Genomic DNA, 20,626 nt, shown 5'->3' on the forward strand with positions numbered 1-20,626 from the left:
GAGGCCCGCAAGGCAAGCCCGTGGGCCGTTAGACCCAAGGGCTTGAGAGCAGCCATCCTGAGGCAGCTGACGGCAGGGATGGGGGGGGGACCTTTGTGTCTGCCAGTCCCCTCCTGAGGCTGGGGTCACTCTCCTCACCAGGGGCCTCTGTTTCACCAGGCAGTTTGTCCATTCCAGTCCAACGGCCCATCATCAAAGAGCATTTCATGCAAACTGCTGAGTGTGTGGGATTTATCCAGGATGTGCTTTCTTTAAAATAGTATCAGGGTCTCCTTTTGTTAATTGCAGAGCCATTACTAAGGGAAGGGAAAAGGGCAAACTTCCTTTTCTGGGGGCAAAATCTACTAGAAGTGAAGAGATTCTCTCTTGTAGGTGATGGGAAGCTCACAGGGATGGGGAAATCTCAGAGGGGACCCCAAATGGTTCTGCATCACTTTTGGCTGCACTTGACCATCAGAATGGCCTGTCCGAGCCTGAGGAACACTGATGATGTCCAATCAAGGCCACAGTGATGTGGTGGAGGCCTCTGGGGCCAGGACCTCAGAGAGCCACGAGGGTGACAAGTGTCTCAGTTTGCCTGCCCAAGGTTTAGCTGGACGTTCTGCTCACTCTAGAACAGTGTGGCCTCTGCACCTCTGCACGCTGATCCGTCATCCTCTCTGCTGCCACCTACATGCCCTCTGACCCTGTCACACCTTTGCCCTTCCTGACCAGGTGGGAGGTCAGGGGCCAGGTTTCCAGGGGACAGTGTCAAGTAGGCCTGTGGTGAACCCATTTGTGCCCCCTGGCCCTGGAGTGCTGCCTGGGGCTGGGGAGCTGGCAGCCAGGGGTTAAATGGCTTCCGCGTTGACCAGAAGGCAGGGGGTGCAGTTTCTAGGGAGCGAAGCCACTCCTCCTGGGGCGTGGGGCACAGGAAGCTCTTCCAACGTCTTGGGAGAAAAGTTGTGTAACTACCTTCTGGGTTAAGGAATTATTTAGTCTACTTCTTCCTTTACTGGCCAGGCCCCGTGCTGGGGGCTGGGAAACGCTGACGCATAGAACGCTGTTCTCCTCCTGGGGTTCTGGGGTTCAGGTCTGTGGGAGGGACAGGCACTTAGCAGAAAGGACACTGTGAGGGCTAAAGCCCCTGAGGGAGAAGGGAGGTGCCGTGTGTGAGTGCGTGTGTGTGCACACGTGCATGTGTGTGAGTGCACGCTCTTATGAGGCACGCGGCCCAGTCTAGGGGGCGGGGAGGGAGACAGAAGAGGGCCCCAGGGAGAGGGCAAAAGTCAGAGCCAGGGAGACACAGGGATGGCCTTGACCGAGCTCAGCCATCCTGGGAGGGTCCCGAGTGGCCTCAAGGAGACACATGAAACCCAAGAAACTTAGAGTCCATTGCAGACTAAGACTTGGGGCTGCCTCTCACTCACTCTTATGCCTTCATTCTCTCTTTCTTTCTCTCATTTTCTCTCTCACTCGCACCCACACACTCTCTCTCTCTCTTTCACTGTGAGGCAGGCACCCAAAGGTTTTCCACATCCTCAGATGTCACCGTGAGACGAGACGTGTTAAGAAAGGGGAAATTTTGTGCCTGGAAAGCGATGGAGCACCCTTCATTTACTAACAGTGAAGAAACTGGGTACCAAAATCTTGCTAACTGCTTTGATGTACTAGACACAGAACTCTCTTTTTGTACGAAAACATTTCGGTGTATATTTTGAAAACTTCTACGTGAAAATTAAAAAAAATCTTATTCAAAAACCCACACAACTGGGCTTCCCTGGTGGCGCAGTGGTTGGGAGTGTGCCTGCCGATGCAGGGGACGTGGGTTCGTGCCCCGGTCCGGGAGGATCCCACGTGCCGCGGAGCGGCTGGGCCCGTGGGCCTTGGCTACTGAGGCTGCACGTCCGGGGCCTGTGCTCCGCGACGGGAGAGACCACAGCAGTGAGAGGCCCGCGTACCGAAAAAAAAAAAAAAAAAAAAATCCCACACAACTTTTATCAAAGTTATGAAAACATGGGGTTTAAAGAGTCTCACAGCCCAACAGGTTTTGTTATGCAAAGCAGCTGTCTCCTTGCCCCACCCCATTGTTTCCTGCTCCCCAGAGAAAACCAATTTTCAACAGTTCTTTTGATGTTATGTTCCCAATTCTAAATAAAATGCTTACATGACTAACTTTTAATTTTCCAGTTCTGGGCATTATTCTTTTACTTCTTACCATGGAAAGTGGGGAATTATTTTTCATTCACACTCATTCTAGGCAGCACCACACACATATTCTAACACGTTCCTTCCCCCATTATCAACAACATAGTTACAGCCTAATTCTGCACGGATTCTGCATGGATTGAGAACACAAAAGTTCCCACACTCCTAGGAAAAGACCCATTGTTCTGTAGCCATGGTAACAAATAACAGCGGGGGGGGGGGGGTTAAACTTTTTCAGTGGAGAGACAACAGCTGACTTCAAGGAACATGCTTTGCAGCCAACCAATCAGTGTCAGCTCCTAGCTGAAACTCAGCCAATCAGAGATGGACACAGTCAATTAAGTGGCCTCTGTGTGCCAGCCAATCAACCGTGTTGTGTCTCATCCAGTCACCTTCAAGTGATGCCGAATGACATCATCCCCAGTCTGGATGGATGGCCAGTCCTCGCACTCCTGGCTCCGTGCTCTGGGAGACTGCCTGAACAGCAAAGCCCTCCTTTTCTCAAGTGAGCCGTAAGTTCAGCTTTGCATTATATTTTAGAGTTGAAGGATAGCCTCATCGTCCTTGACGAGACGAACATTCATTATTTACAGTGTGACTAGGTTAAGGCTTTTCACAGGCAAGCCCTTTCTTGCGTAACATTTTGTTTTACCTGGAGTTAATGATTGCTTTATGTTTTTCATTTGCTTAGTTTTCTTTTCCTTTCCGGCATAACATTTGTTTTGTTTAGTTTTACCTGGGGTTAATGATTGCTCTATATTTTTCATTTGCTTAGTTTTCTTCTCCTTTCTTGCATAACTATTTTGCTAGACCTGGAGTTAATAATTGTTCTATATTTTACATTTGTTTGATTTTTTTCTGTACTTGTCTCTAATTCATCCCCAAACTCTTCTCTATTGTCCATGCTTCTTCCCTGTTGGCGTAAATTTCCTCTCACTGTGTTCCAATACATTAGCTGTTCTATCAATTTTGTTCTCCTGCAAAGTGTCCCTTAGAGCTCCTGACCTCCCCAGCTGCTCTGGCTATCCTGGCCCTGCTGCTAGATCATCTTAGGGTCTCCTTCATGGCCCACCTGGGAACCCCTTTCTGTTGTCTGTCCCATTGGAAGGGTGATGCCTCACTTTGGAGAAGCCCATCCCCTGAGGGCTTGCTGAGGAAGGGTGCAGGGGAGGACAACCTGAGTACTTGCATGTCTGAAAAAGTCTTATACTCTAACTCCTGATAAAACCAAACTACTGGTATAGAATTCTCTGATCAAGATTATTTTCCTTTAAAATTTTGAAGGTATTGCTCTATTTTTTTCTGGTTTGCAGAATTACTAATAAGACACTTGTTGCATTCTGACCCTCAAACCACTGCATCTAACTCATGTTCGCTTATTTTTAGATCCTCTCTGAGAGCTTGTAGGATCTCAGGTAGTCCTCAGTATTTGAAACGTAATGATGGCAAGCTCATTTATCCCACGTGTTCCCATTCCTTCAGGTTGACCTGTTGCAAGTTCAAGCTCATTCACCAACTTCTCTTTTTCCTCCCTCCCCCCAACCCCTGCCCCATACTCTGAGGTGCCCCAGACTCTGAAGTGCTGGGGTGGAGTTTTAGAGCCGGTGGGGAGGGGGCATTGCAGCAGGCCCCTCTGCTGAGTGTGTCTGGCCCAGCCTTGGTCCTGGTGATTGCCATCTGTCCCTGCCGGCATCTGATGGTACTTCCATGTCCTCCTTGGCCTGTGGTCACTGATACCCAACACTTAACTCTGTGTCTCCTTCTGTGAACTCTGAGGCCACCGGCCTGTTGATCCTGTAACAGACACAGGACACTGGGTGGGGGGCTGCTTTAGGCCTCTCTGCCACCTCCTGGGGTTCCCACAGGAAATGGGATGCACATTCCCACAGCTTTGGGGGTAGCCTCCATTTTCTGGGGGTTCTATCATCCCTGATTTGGGAAGTGACCTGGGGTGGGGGCGCTGCAGGGCAGGAGGTCTTTAGCAGCACCCAGCCCTGTTGCCTTCTTCCCTGCCCTCTCCTCCCCCAGCCCAGGAGCCCCCATGGTTCTGTACGTGTGTGTGTGGAGGGTACCTGGTGAGGTGGTACCTACCCATCCTATCACTCATGCAGGGACTCCATCTCTTTTTTTAAAAAAATAATTAATTAATTCATTAATTTTTGGCTGCATTGGGTCTTCGTTGCTGCATGCGGGCTTCCTCTAGCTGTGGTGAGCGGGGCTATTCTTCATTGCAGCGCGCGGGCTTCTCATTGCGGTGGCTTCTTTTGTTGCAGAGCTTGGACTCTAGACGTGCGGGCTTCAGTAGTTGTGCCTCGTGAGCTCTAGAGCGCAGGCTCAGTAGTTGTGGCGTATGGGCTTAGTTGCTCCGCAGCATGTGGGATCTTCCCAGGCCAGGGCTTGAACCCGTGTCCCCTGCATTGGCAGGCAGATTCTCAACCACTGCGCCACCAGGGAAGCCCCAGGGACTCCATCTCTTATGGGTCAGACCCCGTTGCTCCTGGAGCGCTGTCTCTGTCCTGGGCTCGCGCATCCCTTTGCGACACTGCAGAAGGCTGCCACATGGTCTCTCTGCTCCTACCCCTGCTTGGAGCAGCGCCAAGGGGCTTTTTTTGTTTGTTTGTTCAACTTGTAGCCCAGGTTGGTCCCTTCTCCTCTCCCTGTCTTCCGATGACTTCCCTCCAATGCTCGTGTTCAGTGTCTACTTGGCTTCTGTCACCTCCCCTGCCCTTCCCCTTGTCTCCTTCCTCCAGTGCACTGGCTCCTTGGCTGCCCGTTAAAGCTGCCAGTCTGGCCTTGGGGGCTTGGTGTTGAATTCCCCGCGGGGACGTTCTCCCAAGCCCTTCCTACCCACTCATTCATGTCCCTGCGAGTTGTCACCAGAGTGCATCCTTCTCAACCCTCCCAGAGTTTCTCTTCCCCTTCCAGAGGACAGTGGAAGGGAGCCCATGATACGGAGAGTGTGGGATCGTGTGTTATTTCACGAGGGTTTCGCACTGGCTGCATGTGGGCTTCAAGGCAGAGACTCCCCTGACCGGTCTTCTCATCTCTAGTCCTGACTGAGCTGACGTGGGGCAGGCACTTGGTAAGTTGTTTGCATGAATGTGAACCCGGGGCTCAGCACTGACTCACGCTGCCATCTTCTCCATTCTGCCATGGAAACCCTTTGCTGTGAGTGGGGCCCACACCGAGCCCTCCAGGCTGTGTGCTGAGCCGGGGAAACACACACGGGCCAGAGAAGAAACATTCCTTTACCAGAGCAGCCTAAATTCAGTGTGTGCTAATTAGACCTCTCAGTGTCACCCTGTTTCCTCTAAACCTCTGAACCAGGAGGGGTCCTTGGTTCCATCCCCTCCCATCCCCAGCGAGGCTCTGCCTGTCTGCTAACCTGTTCCCCCGGTGTTCTGCCGTGGAGAGCGGGGAATTAGCAAAGTGCCAGGCACCCGTGCCCAGCCCCCTGAGTCCCCTTCTCCTGGCCCCGCCCAGCCTGGCCTTACCTGGACCTTCATGCTCTTCTAGTTTTATTTGAGGGCTTTATCTGCAGTCACGCAGGCTGCCCTGTCCCATGTGTGGGAGCCAATGGGAATACAGGGAATTAAACTCCCCTAAGTGGCCCTCAACAAGTGAGTCTCAGGACTTCTGTATAACTTCTCCAGCTCCCTCACCCTGAGGTGGGATGAATCTGAGGCCTGTGTTTTACACTGTTTCCCAACAGGAGGAAGCTGGTGGTGTGCTGTTAAGTGTTTATCAACCAGTTCTTGGGGGTGGGGGGGGTGGGGGGGGACGAACCGGATTTGTAGTGTTTGCAGATTTCCATGGTGTGAAAACTCCCACCATGACTAATATCAGCCAGCACGTGACATCACTGAACGTGAAGCTGGGAGGAGATGCACCCCATGAACCAATGTGAACAAAAGAGCAGGTGTGAACCCAGGGAAGATGTGAGCAGAGGGCAGGTGTGAGCCTAAGGGCAGGTGTGAGCCTGAGGGCAGGTGTGAGCCGGCTCCGGCTAGCCTGGGACCGAGGTCTCGTCAGCACATCTTCCTGCCTTCCCTTTCCTGTCTCCCTCCCCTCCTGCTGGGATCCCTGCTCCTCCCAAATAAATGATTTCCACTTGAATCCTGTCTCAGGGCCTGCTTCTGGGGAACTCAGTCTAAACAGCCAGAGTTAGCTCCAGAAGGGACCGTGGATGTTGTCCATTTTTAAGACGAGGAAGCGGAGGCCCAGAGAGGGGAGATGACTCCCCAGGGCCCCAGGCTGGGTAGCAGCAGATCCAGCTTCAGAATTCCCAGGGTCAGGGGTCATCGTCAATTACCATCTCAGCAATGTGGAGTTGGGGGTCACACCCAAGAGTGCATTGCTGTCACGTGTCTGTGCCTGGAGACAACCCCTTTGCAGGGAGGTACTGGGCAGTCCTGCAGCCCAGGGTCACGGAAGGACAGAAGGGGAAGAGTAGGGGCTCAGGGGGTGAGGCAGGCAGGGTTCAGAATTCTTGCTGTGCCTTTCTAGGGTGAGCCAGGATGTCACTTTTACATCAGCAGCCTTTCCATCTCTGTAAGGTAGTGATGGTGATTCTGACCTAGAGAACCTCCTGCACAGTAGGTCCTCAGTGAGTGATGATGTGGAGAATGGTGATGAGTATGCCAGGTAGAGGCAGTCACAGTGTCCCGCCATAAACTGGGTTCCTCATCTGCACAGAGGGAGCAGGGAACAAGCCAGCAGCTGGCTGGGGGCGTGTGTGAGGTGACCTGAGGGATGCAGGTGGGCCCTCCACTGGCAGGCACCCTGTGGAGCCCCATGAGGCTGCCACGTCCAGCGTGCTCCGGGGGCCAGGGCTGTCCCGGGCCCTGAAGGTCATGACTGTCTCTCCACATTCATTCCTCACCCAGCTCCTCCCAGGAGAAATGGGCTCAAGCGCGACGTCACCTCAGTCATGGAGCTGTCGCAGCTACAGATGTATGGTGGTGCCGTGGGCTGATTACTTCTGCAGGTAAATGCTGGGAAGGGGTGTGGAGGATGGGGGTTAGGCTGGATTTCTGTACTGCACATTTGCAGAAAATAATATTATATTTTTTGAAAGAATTTTCGTCCAATTCCCCATGGCTGGTTCCCCTTTGTTCTTCTATTTCTTGGTGAGATGTTATGCAATGATTGGTTAATTTGAATTTTTGAACTTTTATCGAGGATAATTATCAAAAGTTAGCCATTGGAATTAGTAAGACTTTTTTTTTTTTCAATCAGATGGAGTGACAGCATTTTGAGATGAGGCCATTCTGGACAGAGAGGCAAACTCTCCTGGGAGCTCTGCACTGAGGTGAGAAGGACTCGGGTTCCCCTTGTAGCCAAGGGCCCTCCCATCACAGGGACTGTCCCCACGTTCTGAGGACTCCATGTGCCCCAGCCTGCTCTGCAGGTCAGTGCATGGCAGAAGATCAGCCCATGGTGGGAGGTAGGTGGATTCGGGCTCGCGCCCTGCCTGCTCTCACTGCAGTGTGATTCGATGCCTTTTGGTTTCTCTGGGACAGTCCCCTTTCCTGTTGGGTGGGCTGTGTGTCCACCTTGGGTTGTCATACAGACTCGGGAAATCACAGGCTACAGCTCCAAGCTCCATGCTGACACAGGGTGGGCACAGGGTGTCATAGTTCCCTCTGCCTCTTGTCAAACTGCCTGATCGCAGTTTTTATTGAGCACCTATTGTGTGCATATCCCTCTGCAAGCCTGGCCCCTGTCCTCTGGGGACTTGGATTCCTTCCCTGGCCCCTTCCTGCATGAGGAAGAGTGCAGGGTGATGCTGACAATAACCCACCTATAGGAGTGACTCCTACCTGCCAGGCACTGTTCTCAGTATCTATGTGAATTACTTCATTTAACCTTCCCAGTAGTCTTTCCCCCATTTTACAGGCATGGAAGTTGAGCATAGGGAGAGTAGGTAACTCATGTGAGGCCCCAAGACCAGACTGATTGATAATGGGGGGGAGGGGTTGTTGATAATGGAGGAGGCTGTACACGTGGAGGAGCAGGTGGTTTATGGGAAATCTCTGTACTCTGTGCACAAAATTGCTATGGACCAAAGACTGCTCTAAAAAATAAAGGCTATTTTTTTTTTTAATGGCTGGCGTCTTGCAGTGCCTGGTCATGGTAGAAGTTAGGCATAAAGCAGAGGACCTGGGGATTTAACTCAAGGGCTCTAGGAATCCATGGAAGAGTCCACAGCAGAGAGGTCATGATGGGATTTGTTCTTTAAGCAGATGCCTCTCATCAGCAGGCAGGGAACACTGTGGGGCCCTGTTTGGCTGGGGTGGGGATTTCTGTGTTCCTGTGTGGGGAAGATTTTGCAGAAAGCGTCTGCCCTCCCATTCCTACCCAGCCCTGCTAAGCCATCTGAACCCTCTGAGGTATCACTGGATGACCCTCCCAAAGGACTTCATCTCATACCCACTCCATTCTCTAAATGAATTTTTCTCCAACCATACAACTTAGTTTGGAAAGTCTCATAGAAAAATATTTTCATCTATTAATTATGTTCTCATGGGTTCCTTGGAATGCAACAAGAGATGAGAATCCTTTGAGCTCAGCATCTTGCCTTTTTCCTAAAATTTCCCCTAGATTTAGGAGCCCACTTAACAGAAGGTGTAGTCTAAATATTCCTATTACCCATCACTTTCCCATCTGAAGAAAACTAAAAACTGGACAAAATATAAAACAATGGTTTTCCAGCACTGGACTGTGATCCATGGGGAAGAGTAAAGAAATGAAGTGAACCCTAAGACACGTCACTTACTGCCTGTAGGGAGTTTCAGCCACTGTTCAGGGAAGTTGAATCCAAGCAGAGCCTTGTGGTCTTCCTGAATTGAAGAGACAGCTGGACCTGTGAGAGGCTAAGGCAACTGGAGTTTTCAGGGCAGGTTTTGGAGAAGAGATCTATGGAGGGTCCTCTTAGGTCTTGAGCTGAGTACTGGTCAGCGTATTGTATGTCAGGAAACAACCTAAGTCCAGGGAGGGAAAGAGCCACTTGAAAGGAACAGAAGGAACAACCCTCAGAGGGGTTGGGGATAGTTTGTGTTCCCACCAGCTGGTGGAAAACCTTGTAATTCATGGGGAACTGGATAGAGTACCTAGGAGGGTATATTCTCTGAAGTTAAACAAAATTAGCCCTAGAATAATGGCTGCTCTAGTTCTGCCTAACAAATCTTAAAGGTAAGCCTTGACAAGGTCTAACTGCTTCCAGGTAACTAAACTGTATCTTAGACAAAAGTTCAAGAATATTTAAAAATAAAAATATTCAATAAACAGAAAAGTAAAATTCACAATGTCTATCTAGTCAACAATTACTAATTATTCATCAAAGCATGAAAATATGATGCAGGACAAGAGAAAAACTAATACAAACAGAACTGCAAATGACACAGATAATAGACTTATTAGACAAGAGCATCAAAAAGGTTATAACTTTGTTCCATATGCTTTGGTAGGTGGAGGAAAGATTGAGCATGTTAAGTAGAGGTACAGAATATATAAAAAAAGTCAAGATTCTAGAGGTAAAAGTGAATATATCTGAGATGAAAAATACATTGGACAGGATTAATGACAGATTAATGCTAAAAGACTGATGAATTTGAAGAAATGGCAGTAGAAACTATCCAAAATGAAACAGAAGGAAAAAATCAGACTGAAAAAAATATGAACAATGAACTGTGGGAAAACTTCAAGAGACCTAAACATGTATAATTGGAGTCCCCAAAAGAGAGGAGAGGGGGAAGGACAGAAAAAATATTTGAAGGAATAATGGCTGAAAAATTTCCAAGTTGGATGAAAGCTATAAACCCACAAGAAGCTCAATGAACCCTAAACAAAAGAAATAAGAAAATTACACCAAGGTATATCATAATCATTTTGCTTAAAACCAGTGATAAAAAGAAAATCATAAAGCAGTTGGAGCAAAAGACCTGTTATGTACAGAGGAACAAACATGAGAATGAAAATAGACTTATCACTGGAAACAATGCAATAGAGAAGACAGTGCAGTGACACCTTAAGAGTGCTGAAAGAAACACCCTTGTCAACCTAGAATTCTATGCTTGGTGAAAATACCTTCCACAGTTAAGGTGAAATAAACTTTCTTGGAATGGCAAAAGATGGAAGAATTTATTACTAGAAGACCTGCACTACAGGGTATATTAAAGAAGTCCATCAGGAAAAAGGAAAATGATTCCAGATGAAAATGTGGATCCACAAAAAGAAATGAAGAATATCAGAAATTGTAAAGATGTAGGTAAATATAGAATATTAAAAAAAAAGCTTTTAAAAGGAAAATTGACAGTTCAATGTAAAAAATGATACCACTGTATTGTGGGTTTTATAACACATGCAGAAGTGAAATATATGACAAAAGGAGCAAAAAGATGGGAGGGGGAGAAATAGAAAAATGCTGTTCTAAGGACCTTTTACTATACATGGAGTGCAATAATATTACTTAAGAGTAGATAGCATACCATAAACTCTAAAGCCACCACACACAAACACAAAGAGTTATGGCCAATAAATTGACAAAGGAGGTTAAATAGAATCATTAAAAATATTCCATCCAAACACTCCCAAACTCATTCTGCAAGGCCACCTTCACCCTGATATCAAAACCAGACAAAGATGTCACAAAGAAAGAAAACACAGACCAGTATCACTGATGAACAAGGATGCAAAGATCCTCAACACAATACTAGTAAACAGAACCCAACAGCACATTAAAAGGATCATGCACCATGATCAAGTGGGTTTTATCCCAGGAATGCAAGGATTCTTTAAAATACGCAAATCAATCAATGTGATAAACCACATTAACAAATTTGAAGCAGAAAAACCATTTGATCATCTCAATAGATGCAGAAAAAGCTTTCAACAAAATTCAACACCCATTTGTGATAAAAACCTTCCCGAAAGTAGGCGTAGAGGGAACTTACCTCAACATAATAGAACCCATATATGACAAACCCAAAGCCAACATCGTTCTCAGTGGTGAAAAACTGAAACCATTTCCACTAAGGTCAGGAACAAGACAAGGCTCTCCACTCTCACTACTATTATTCAACATAGTTTTGGAAGTTTTAGCCACAGCAATCAGAGAAGAAAAAGAAATAAAAGGAATCCAAATTGGAAAAGAAGAAGAAACACTGTCACTGTTTGCAGATGACATGATACTATACATAAGGAATCCGAAAGATGCTGCCAGAAAACTACTAAAGCTAATCAATTAATTTTGTAAAGTAGCAGGATACAAAAGTAACGCACAGAAAACTCTTGCATTACTATAGACTAATGATGAAAAATCTGAAGGAGAAATTAAGAAAACACTCCCATTTATCACTGTAACAAAAAGAATAAAATACCTAGGAATAAACCTACCTAAGGACATGTATGAAGACCTGTATGAAGAACAGTATAAGACACTGATGAAAGAAATTAAAGATGATACAAACAGATGGAGAGATATACCATGTTCTTGGTTTGGAAGAATCAACCTTGTGAAAATGACTATACTACCCAAAGCAATGTACAGATCCAATGCATTCCCAATCAAACTACCAATGGCATTTTTCACAGAAGTAGAACAAAAAATTTCACAATTTGTATGGAAACACAAAAGACCCCGAATAACCAAAGCAGTATTGAGAAAGAAAAATGGAGCTGGAGGAATCAGGCTCCCTGACTTCAGACTATACTACAAAGCTACAATAATCCAGACAGTATGGTACTGGCACAAAAACAGAAATATAGATCAATGGAACAGGATAGAAAGCCTAGAGATAAACCCATGCACATATGGTCACCTTATTTTTGATAAAGGAGGCAAGCATATACAATGGAGAAAAGACAGCCTCTTCAATAAGTGGTGCTGGGAAAACTGGACAGCTACATGTAAAAGAACGAGATTAGAACACTCCCTAGCACCATACACAAAAATAAACTCCAATGGATTAAAGACCTAAATGTAAGGCCAGACACTATAAAACTCTTAGAAGAAAACATAGGCAGAACACTCTATGACATAAATCACAGCAAGATCCTTTTTGACCCACCTCCTAGAGAAATGGAAATAAAAACAAAAATAAGCAAATGGGACTTAATGAAACTTAAAAGCTTTTGCACAGCAAAGGAAACCTTAAACAAGACGAAAAGGCAGCCCTCAGAATGGGAGAAAATATTTGCAGATGAAGCAACTGACAAAGGATTAATCTCCAAAATATAGAGGCAGCTCATGAAGCTCAGTATCAAAAAAAAAACAACCCAATCCAAAAATGGGCAGAAGACCTAAGTAGACATTTCTCCAAAGAAGATATACAGATTGCCAACATACACATGAAAGGATGCTCAACATCACTAATCATTAGAGAAATGCAAATCAAAATTACAACGAGGTATCACCTCACACCAGTCAGAAAGGCCGTCATCAAAAAGTGTACAAACAATAAATGCTGCAGAGGGTGTGGAGAAAAGGGAACCCTCTTGCATTTTTGGTGGGAATGTAAATTGATACAGCCACTATGGAAAACAGTATGGAGGTTCCTCAAAAAACTAAAAATAGAACTACCATACCACCCAGCAATCCCACTACTGGGCATATACCCTGAGAAAACCATAATTCAAAAAGAGTCATGTACCACAATGTTCATTGCAGCTCTATTTACAATAGCCAGGACATGGAAGCAACCTAAGTGTCCATCAACAGATGAATGGATAAAGAAGATGTAGCACATATATACAATGGAATATTAGTCAGCCATAAAAAGAAGCGAAACTGAGTTATTTGTAGTGAGGTGGATGGACCTAGAGTCTGTCATACAGAGTAAAGTAAGTCAGAAAGAGAAAAACAATACTGTATACTAACACATACATATAGAATTAAAAAATATATGGTTTTGAAAAACCTAGGGGCAGCAAAGGAATGAAGATGCCGACATAGAGAATGGAGTTGAGGACACAGGGAGAGGGAAGGGTAAGCTGGGAAGAAGTGAGAGAGTGACATGGACATATACACACTACCAAATGTAAAATCAATAGCTAGTGGGAAGCAGCTGCATAGCACAGGGAGATCAGCTCGGTGCTTTGTGACCACCTAGAGGGGTGGGAGGGAGATGCAAGAGGGAGGAGATATGGGGATATATGTATATATTTAGCTGATTCAGTTTGTTTTAAAGCAGAAACTAACACACCATTGTAAAGCGAGTTTACTCCAATAAAGATGTTTAAAAAAAAAAAGAATAGACTCCTAGGGAGGGCGCTGTAGAAGGTCAAACAGTGATCCAATGCCCTGCAGACCGCAAGCCCACATACAGTAGCTGGTGCTTCGTGGTCAACACTGACTTGTCCTCATTACTTCTCCCTTATTTCTTACAATAACCTCATGAGGTGGTTAACAGTTACTCCCCTTTACAATGAGGAAGTTCAGGCCCAGACAGGTGGGCCAATGTGTTTCTAGCAGTACAGAGCTACGAAGTGAGGGTGCTGTCATCCTAACCCCACAACCAGAGTCTCTGAAGCATCTTGGAAACAACTTGCAGGCAGAGGCTACACAAAAGCAGAGGGGATGGGTGTTCATGGCTGGAATTGTAATTCATGGTTTAGGTATACGTATGATTTTAAGCACTTAACCAGACTCTCCTTTGTGGTCAGCATTTATTCTCTGGCCGAAGAAACATTCAGAGTGGGTAGTATTTTTGTAAAGAAACAGTGATTGCTGGCAGCCTTCATGGGTTCATTAAAAACAAGTCATGGCTTGATGACATTTAGTTTCATTGGGCAGATACACTAAGCCATAAGACCCAGTACTCTTGAATAAAGGGCATTGTGAATTCTATAAAACATTTGGCATCGTTTTTAAATATGCTACTGTGGACAAAATGGGAACAGGGGTCTGAAGGAGGGTGACTGCAATTAGATGGGCAGAAAGTGGGTTGAGCTCCGTGCCCTCAGCCTGAATGATGAGCCTCGTTGGGTGCAGATGCATTTTCTATACTGTGGCTGCAGGCTCTGGGGCTGTAAGAATTCATTTTAATCAACGACCTAAATCATGGCAGGCTCATTTATGCTGTGCAGATGGAAAAGAACCTTGGGGAGAGAGCTCTTGTGTTGAATGAGAGGTTCCAAGGAGTACTGGGATGGTGACTGCACCAGGAAGGTGGGTCTCAAAGGCACAGTTGTAGGCCTGCTGTGCCCACAGGGAAGCCAAGCCATGGTTTGTCATGGGACTTGGACGCAAGGATTATGATGTGAAGTTTAAGCTTTCACAGAAGGTTCATGGTATTTTGTAATGAGTCCTACTACTTAGACTACAGACACCCTCCTCAGGGTCTCAGAGGACTTAATCCAGAGAGCTTCTGATGGATCTTTCTTCTTTCACACTCACCACCAACCCACTTTCCCACTAGCTCACTCAAGTGTGCCCCATCTACCCATCTACTGTCATTCACCAATCTGCACACTCATCACCCATCATCCAACTACCTATTCATCTATCTACCCAATCTTCATTCACCCATCCATCCACTTACCCACCATTATCCATCCATCAGTCCGTCCCTCCATCCGCCCATCCATCCATCTTCCCACCCACCAACCCACCCACCTGTCCATCTACCCATCCTCCTAGATACAGTATCCAGCACGTGTCTGCTCTATCTCAGGCAGTGTACCGAGTGCTGGAGAGCTAACAGATAAATGAATGCAGTTCCTACTATTAAAGAGCTCATAGCCTGTTTATGGGTGGGCGTGTGTGTGAGTGGGAAAACAGAGGACAGAGAGTCAGTGAGGGCATTATAAAGTGTGGAAGCAAGGTCAGGCTGAGGATCTGGGCAGTTCAGGGGCTCTAGAGGCCCCAGACATGACGATTGCCTGATAAATGTCATTCTCTTATCCCCGAGGCCTGGTGTTCTTCAATTCTCCCTCTTTCTACCATCCTTGCTTCCCCTTGAGCCACCCTTCCCTTTTCTAGAATTATGAGAGCTGACAACAGCCAAGGGTTGGAGGAGAATAAATGAATTTCCGGCTTGTATATCATTGCAGAAGCACAGACTACTCTTTGCAGGTTTCACCCTGACCAGTAGCCATTTATCAGGATAATACATTTATTTATTGCTTCTTGACCATTTTGCATTGAGATATATGTGCAAACTTAAAGCGCCAATGATTTGCTTACAAACATAGAAGGTAGGAAAAGAAAATGAAATTGGGCATATTAGATTATTCGGTATTGAATTCAGCGTCGGCAGCCTCCCATTTTTCTCCATCTCCCGCTTTTTGTACAAATCAATTTACATGACTTTTGCTGGAAATATTTAGCATCAAAATCTACGGGTAAATCCCAGCAGTGGTAATCATTCTCGTACCAGCAGGCAGTGAAATGTGGAGCAGCGTTGCTGCTGGGCTGGTGCCCGGGTGGCTGTACCGCACAGACCTTCCTCCCATCCCTCATGCCCACAGACACATGCACACGGGCAAATGCGTGCACACACACGTGCATACATGCACACACATACATGATGCACCAAAGTCACTGTATTGCGATTGGGGGGATTAAAAGAATGAGTCATTGACGACTAGTGAAGGTCAGGCTTGTCTGCAAAACCTGCCGGGGCTTGGGGAAGTCACAGTGTGGGGGGCCTCTGGGTTCTTTCCTAGGAGGCTGCAGGGGGATTGACACCCCGTCTTGGGTGTATGAGGATTTGAGCTCCAGCGTGGAGATGCACGTGTTCAGCAGTGAAGCTCTCCTAAACCTACCCCACCACCCGGCCCCCAGGGATGCGCAGGCCACGCATCTAGTGATGAGTGTGGGAGGGCGGCCACTGTTCAGGCAGCTGTGCCGACAGACCCCCCGCCCCTACTACCCGCAGCACGTGCGGCCAGGGCTCCTTGTTCCTCTCCGTGGGGCCCCTGCACCCGCTCCTGGCAGCCTTCCTGCCTTCCTCCAAGTTCAGCCCCTCAGCTTCCTTACCCCTCCCTGAGTGCCCTTCTGTTACCAAAAGCTCAGCCTCTCTGTTCACCGGGGCCAAATCAAATCTCAGAGACAGAGTTTTGGGTGCAGTGGGAAAGAATAGCTTTATTGCTTTGCCAGGCAAAGTGGGCCACAGTGGGCTGCTGCTCTCGAAAACTAGGTGCCCCACCTGGAGGATTTGATGAGGGGTTTACAACAGTGGTTCAAAGGTGGGGTCTCTGACGAGATTGGGGGTGAGCAGGGCTTCCACTCCCTTAATCTCATCTCAGGTGGCTGGTCTCCTAATCTTGAGGAGTTTCTCTGGTCCCTTTAATCTTGCCTCAGGTGGTTTCTTGGCTGCTACCCCCTTGATTAGCAACTGTTCGAATCTGCCCTTTGGAACATGGAGGCTGGAATCTTGCCTACGGGAAGTGGGGGACAAAAGGGCCTCTGTGCCCGGGAGCCCCTCAGGGCCCCTATCGGTTTTAATCCTTCTACCCAAAGTGATTTCTCTTCTAACCCAGCCTCCATCCAGTCACAGTATCACATGACCCCTATTAATTTTTTATCTTTTTTTAAAACTCGCTTTCATAGGTAAGTTTACCTGGCAGGGTAGAATGACATATAGGCCAAGACATGGAATATTTAGGCTCTCAACGTTCTAGCTGGCTTTATCTCTACCTGGTTTGTAGCTCTGTGCAAGGCCCTATGTGGGTCTCAGTTTCCACATCTGGTAAGTGGGGTAATTCTGGCCTTGCTTACGTCATCAGGTTTTTTGGTTGGTTTTCTTTTTTTAATTTCTAAAAAATTTTGGATGCATTAAGTCTTTGTTGCTGAGCGCGGGCTTTCTCTAGTTGTGGCGAGCGGGGGCTACTCTTCGTTGTGGTGTATGGGCTTCTCATTGTGGTGGCTTCTCTTGTGGAGCATGGGCTCCAGGCGCGTGGGCTTCAGTAGTTGTGGCATACGGGCTCAGTAGTTGTGGCTTGCAGGCTCAGTAGTTGTGGCTCACGGGCTCTTGAGTGCAGGCTCAGTCGTTGTGGTCCACGGGCTTAGTTGCTCCATGGCATATGGGCTTTTCCCAGACCAGGGCTTGAACCCGTGTCCCTTGCATTGGCAGGCGGCTTAACCACTGTGCCATCAGGGAAGTCCCATGTCATCGTCATCAGGTTTTATAAGAATCGCAAGAAGGAATGAATGTGAAAACAGTCTGCTAAGTTAATCCACATTCTAGAGCAGTGATTAAACATGGACCTGGCAGGGGCCCCTGTCTTCCACCCCATTTACTGGCTGTGTAACTCTGGCAAGTTGCTCAGTGTCTCTGATCCTAGGATTCCTCCTGGGTCACACTTACTTCAGAGGGTTGTTCTGATGAGGGGTGGGGGGCAGTAACCGTTAACTGTGACCTGGTAGCCTCATGCTTGGCTCAGGGCCTGCTGCATTCTCAGCCTTTAGTGGTTGGTAGGGATCACTCTGCAGTTTTAAAAGGTTACTAAAGCATGTGGAAGTTGGATGATTGAGAAAATGGGATTTTACTTTATGAATCAGGAAAAGTTCTGAAAAGCTGGAATCTTTCCTAGGGCTCCCAGAAGAGGGGAAAAGGGTCCGTTTTCTACGTGGCATCTCCTGTCCTCCTCTGGGGCAAAAGGAACACGAGGGAGGTAGGGGAGATTCTCAGAACCAGCCACCCAGAACCTGGGGTCCCACGGGCCTGCACCTCCTCCCAGGGCTCCCCTGCCCATCCTCTGGCTCCTGTTCCCCAGGTGCGCCCTGAGCAGGCAGGTAGTGGTGCAGGGCCCAACAGTCCCTCCCAGTTGTCCTGTAAGCAATCCCCCCACCCCAGCTGGGTCTGCGACCATGCCTCCGCCTCTCCCCCCCTCCCACCCCTCCTCCCCCGTGGCCCGCAGGAAGCGGGTCTAATGAGGGGCCCTTGGCTGCCTGCTGGGGTGGGCAAAACTGCTCTGTCAGCATTTCTTCAGCTTCCAATAAACCACAGAAAAGTTCCCTGCAGACAAAAGCTCGGCACTGAGGCCCTCTGCTTAGAAAGTAGTTTCCTCTTGAAGTTAGAGTGAAGTCAGTTTCCAGGGCTGTCCCCCACCCCACGGTTTCCTTTTGGGAAAGGATGTGGAGGGCTGAGGAAGGAAGAGGGCAGGAGACAGCCACTTGGAAAGTTCAGGCTTGCCCTCCCTTCCCTCCCCTCCCTGCCCCCTCCCTCCCCTCTCTCCCTCCCTCCCACTTACAGGGTCTGTGGCTGCAGTGGTGTTACGGTTTAGAAACCTGCAAACTCCACCATCACACCTTCTGCCAGAGTGGAGTGTGGTATTTTGTTGGTGCAAAGTGTTCCAGGCCCTGAGACGGCACACCTGACATTTGTGGACATGTTGCCACTTGGTTCTGGCTCGAAACCATGGAGTTTTTGGAGTCCGGTGGACCTGGATTATGTTTCCAGATCTTCCTCTGAGTAGACTGGGGGCATGGAGACTTTCACATCCCTGTACACAAGTGTGCACGCAGTTGGTGCCCAATAAAGGCATGTGTCTCTGTAGCTTCTCTACAGTGTACAGGGGGCTCTCACACACATCCTTTCTTTGGGGCACTGCCCAGCCATTAGGAAACGACCTATCAAGTCTGAGGTAGCGTCCGAGATAAACACAGTGGGACATTGGTTAAAGCGGTGAGAAGGTGAGAAGGTTTTCTTGTGTTAGTGCTGCTGTGGGGCTGGTGGGGGGAACGGGGGGCAGCTGAACTTCATTCTGACCTAGCAGAGGTTCCCAGTGTTCTAAAACGGGAGTAGTGGGGGCGGGTGAGTGGGGGTCTGAGCAGAGTCAAGCGAAACACTGTGAGAAGCAGGTGAGAGGTTGGGCGGTGTTGGTGCCGTGTCTGCTGACTGGCACACATCACGCTGGGACAAGGGCCCCAGCCTGCCGGACGATTGCGTTTCAAAGGCTTGGCTGCAGGTCCTTGAGAAAGACACTCCAGGGTGGTAGGAGATATCAGTACATATACATCTCAACAGAAGGATGGATGGAGGAAGGATTTACAATTTTAAGCTTTCTAAAGAAACTAGGGGTTCAGGAGTCCACAATCAGGTGTTGGCTGAAACAAATGGCAGATCCTTTGGCGGCCTCAAGCTGTCTTCAGTGGCATTTTTTAGGGGACGTGGCCTGAGGCTGCTAGAAGCTGTGTTAGAGTTTCTTCAGGTTTCCTAGTGTGGGTGTGGGCAGGTGGAGGAAATTGTTTATGTTGAAAGTTGCAGTTCTCCTCGGCCCAGGTGGAAGCCTGGTCTCAGAAGGCTCAGAGGACCCTGGCTAGAGTCAGTCAAGGAGGGAGAAACAGTGTCAGCAGGAGGCCAGGAGTTGCTCTTCCTCCCATTTTACTGCGGAGCAGACGGAGGCTGGGGGAGACCCACCCCGGTCACACACAAGTGATCAGGGTACCACCAGGGCCTATGCCGGGTTTGCGCCTCTGGATGGAAGCAGATGTGACAATTCCATTTGATACTCCAAGGAAGGGCAATGAGCGTTTGTCCACCAGGCCCTGAGCCTCCTGTGCCCCGTCCTCTGAGTCCCGAGGAAGGGCTCTTTGCTCCCTTGTTTATTCCCTGGGTGGGTTTGTTTTCCTCGTAGTGGGGAGAAGGCAGTGAGGTGGCCCCTCTAAGTCACAGGAAGGTGGCTCTGTGCTCACAGCGGCCTCTTCCTTCGGAGCCCTGGTGTGGCCTCCAAGTTTTCAGGCTAGGACAGGCGGGACGGGGCGTGGAACATCCTGAATCCTGCCCTGGGTGGTCCCATCACGGGCCAGATCCGGGGTGTGTGCTAGGGCTCTCGCATCCCTCTCAGCCTCCAGGGCACTGGGCTATAGTGCTCTCTGTCTGGTCTGGGCTGCCCCACCTCACTGGTGAGCAGATGGCCATGGAGCTGACCTGTTTCGGAAGAAGAACGCAGGGCGCAACTGGCTCCAGCACGCCGGGGTCTCCTGGGCCTCTTTGGCGACAGCTCTGTGTGGTGGGTGCCACTGTGGCTGGGCCCAGGTACCCGCCTACGGGAAGCTCTGGGGTGGTGAGGGGTGCAGTTTCCTCCTCTGTGTCTTCCAGCATTGCCCTAGAGTTCCTCTGTGTCCTGTTCTCCATCTGAAAAGCTTTCTCCTTGACGCTGCTCACGTTACACCAGCTCCCACACAGCTGGGGTGTCCAGTGCAGGACCAGACGTGTCTGCTGGAGGGAAGTGGCCCCCGATGGGGGCGCTGAGATGGCCAGCTGAAGTGGGTGTCAAATGGGAGTGCTGGATGAAAGCAAACACGGAGGCTGTGCCTGAAAGGGGCTGGTCCAGTGGGGAAGAGTGGGGTCCCAGCCACAGGAGGGTGGGACGGGCAGAGCAGAGGGGGCTGGGAGCCAGGGCAGAGAGTGAGTGCTTGGGTAAGGCAGCTCAGAAGTTGGACCCCAGGGCTGGGCTAACAGGGTGTCAGGCTGTCACCAGGCCATGGTCC

The 20,626-nt window shown here is 48.6% G+C and overlaps 1 long non-coding RNA gene across 2 annotated transcripts in view; it reads left to right on the forward strand.

The window, feature by feature from the left end:
• Positions 1-4,716: 4,716 nt before the first annotated feature.
• The window catches only part of LOC132597575 (uncharacterized), a 39,915-nt gene continuing 24,005 nt past the window's right edge, over positions 4,717-20,626 (forward strand). For both annotated transcript variants that reach the window (XR_009564477.1, XR_009564478.1), the window contains exons 1-3: positions 4,717-5,269; positions 7,074-7,174; positions 7,426-7,498. This is a non-coding gene — a long non-coding RNA (uncharacterized lncRNA). The remainder of the gene's footprint in view (positions 5,270-7,073; positions 7,175-7,425; positions 7,499-20,626) is intronic.

This window comes from Globicephala melas, chromosome 7 (assembly GCF_963455315.2).
Source record: "Globicephala melas chromosome 7, mGloMel1.2, whole genome shotgun sequence".
NCBI classification, from domain to species: domain Eukaryota; kingdom Metazoa; phylum Chordata; class Mammalia; order Artiodactyla; family Delphinidae; genus Globicephala; species Globicephala melas.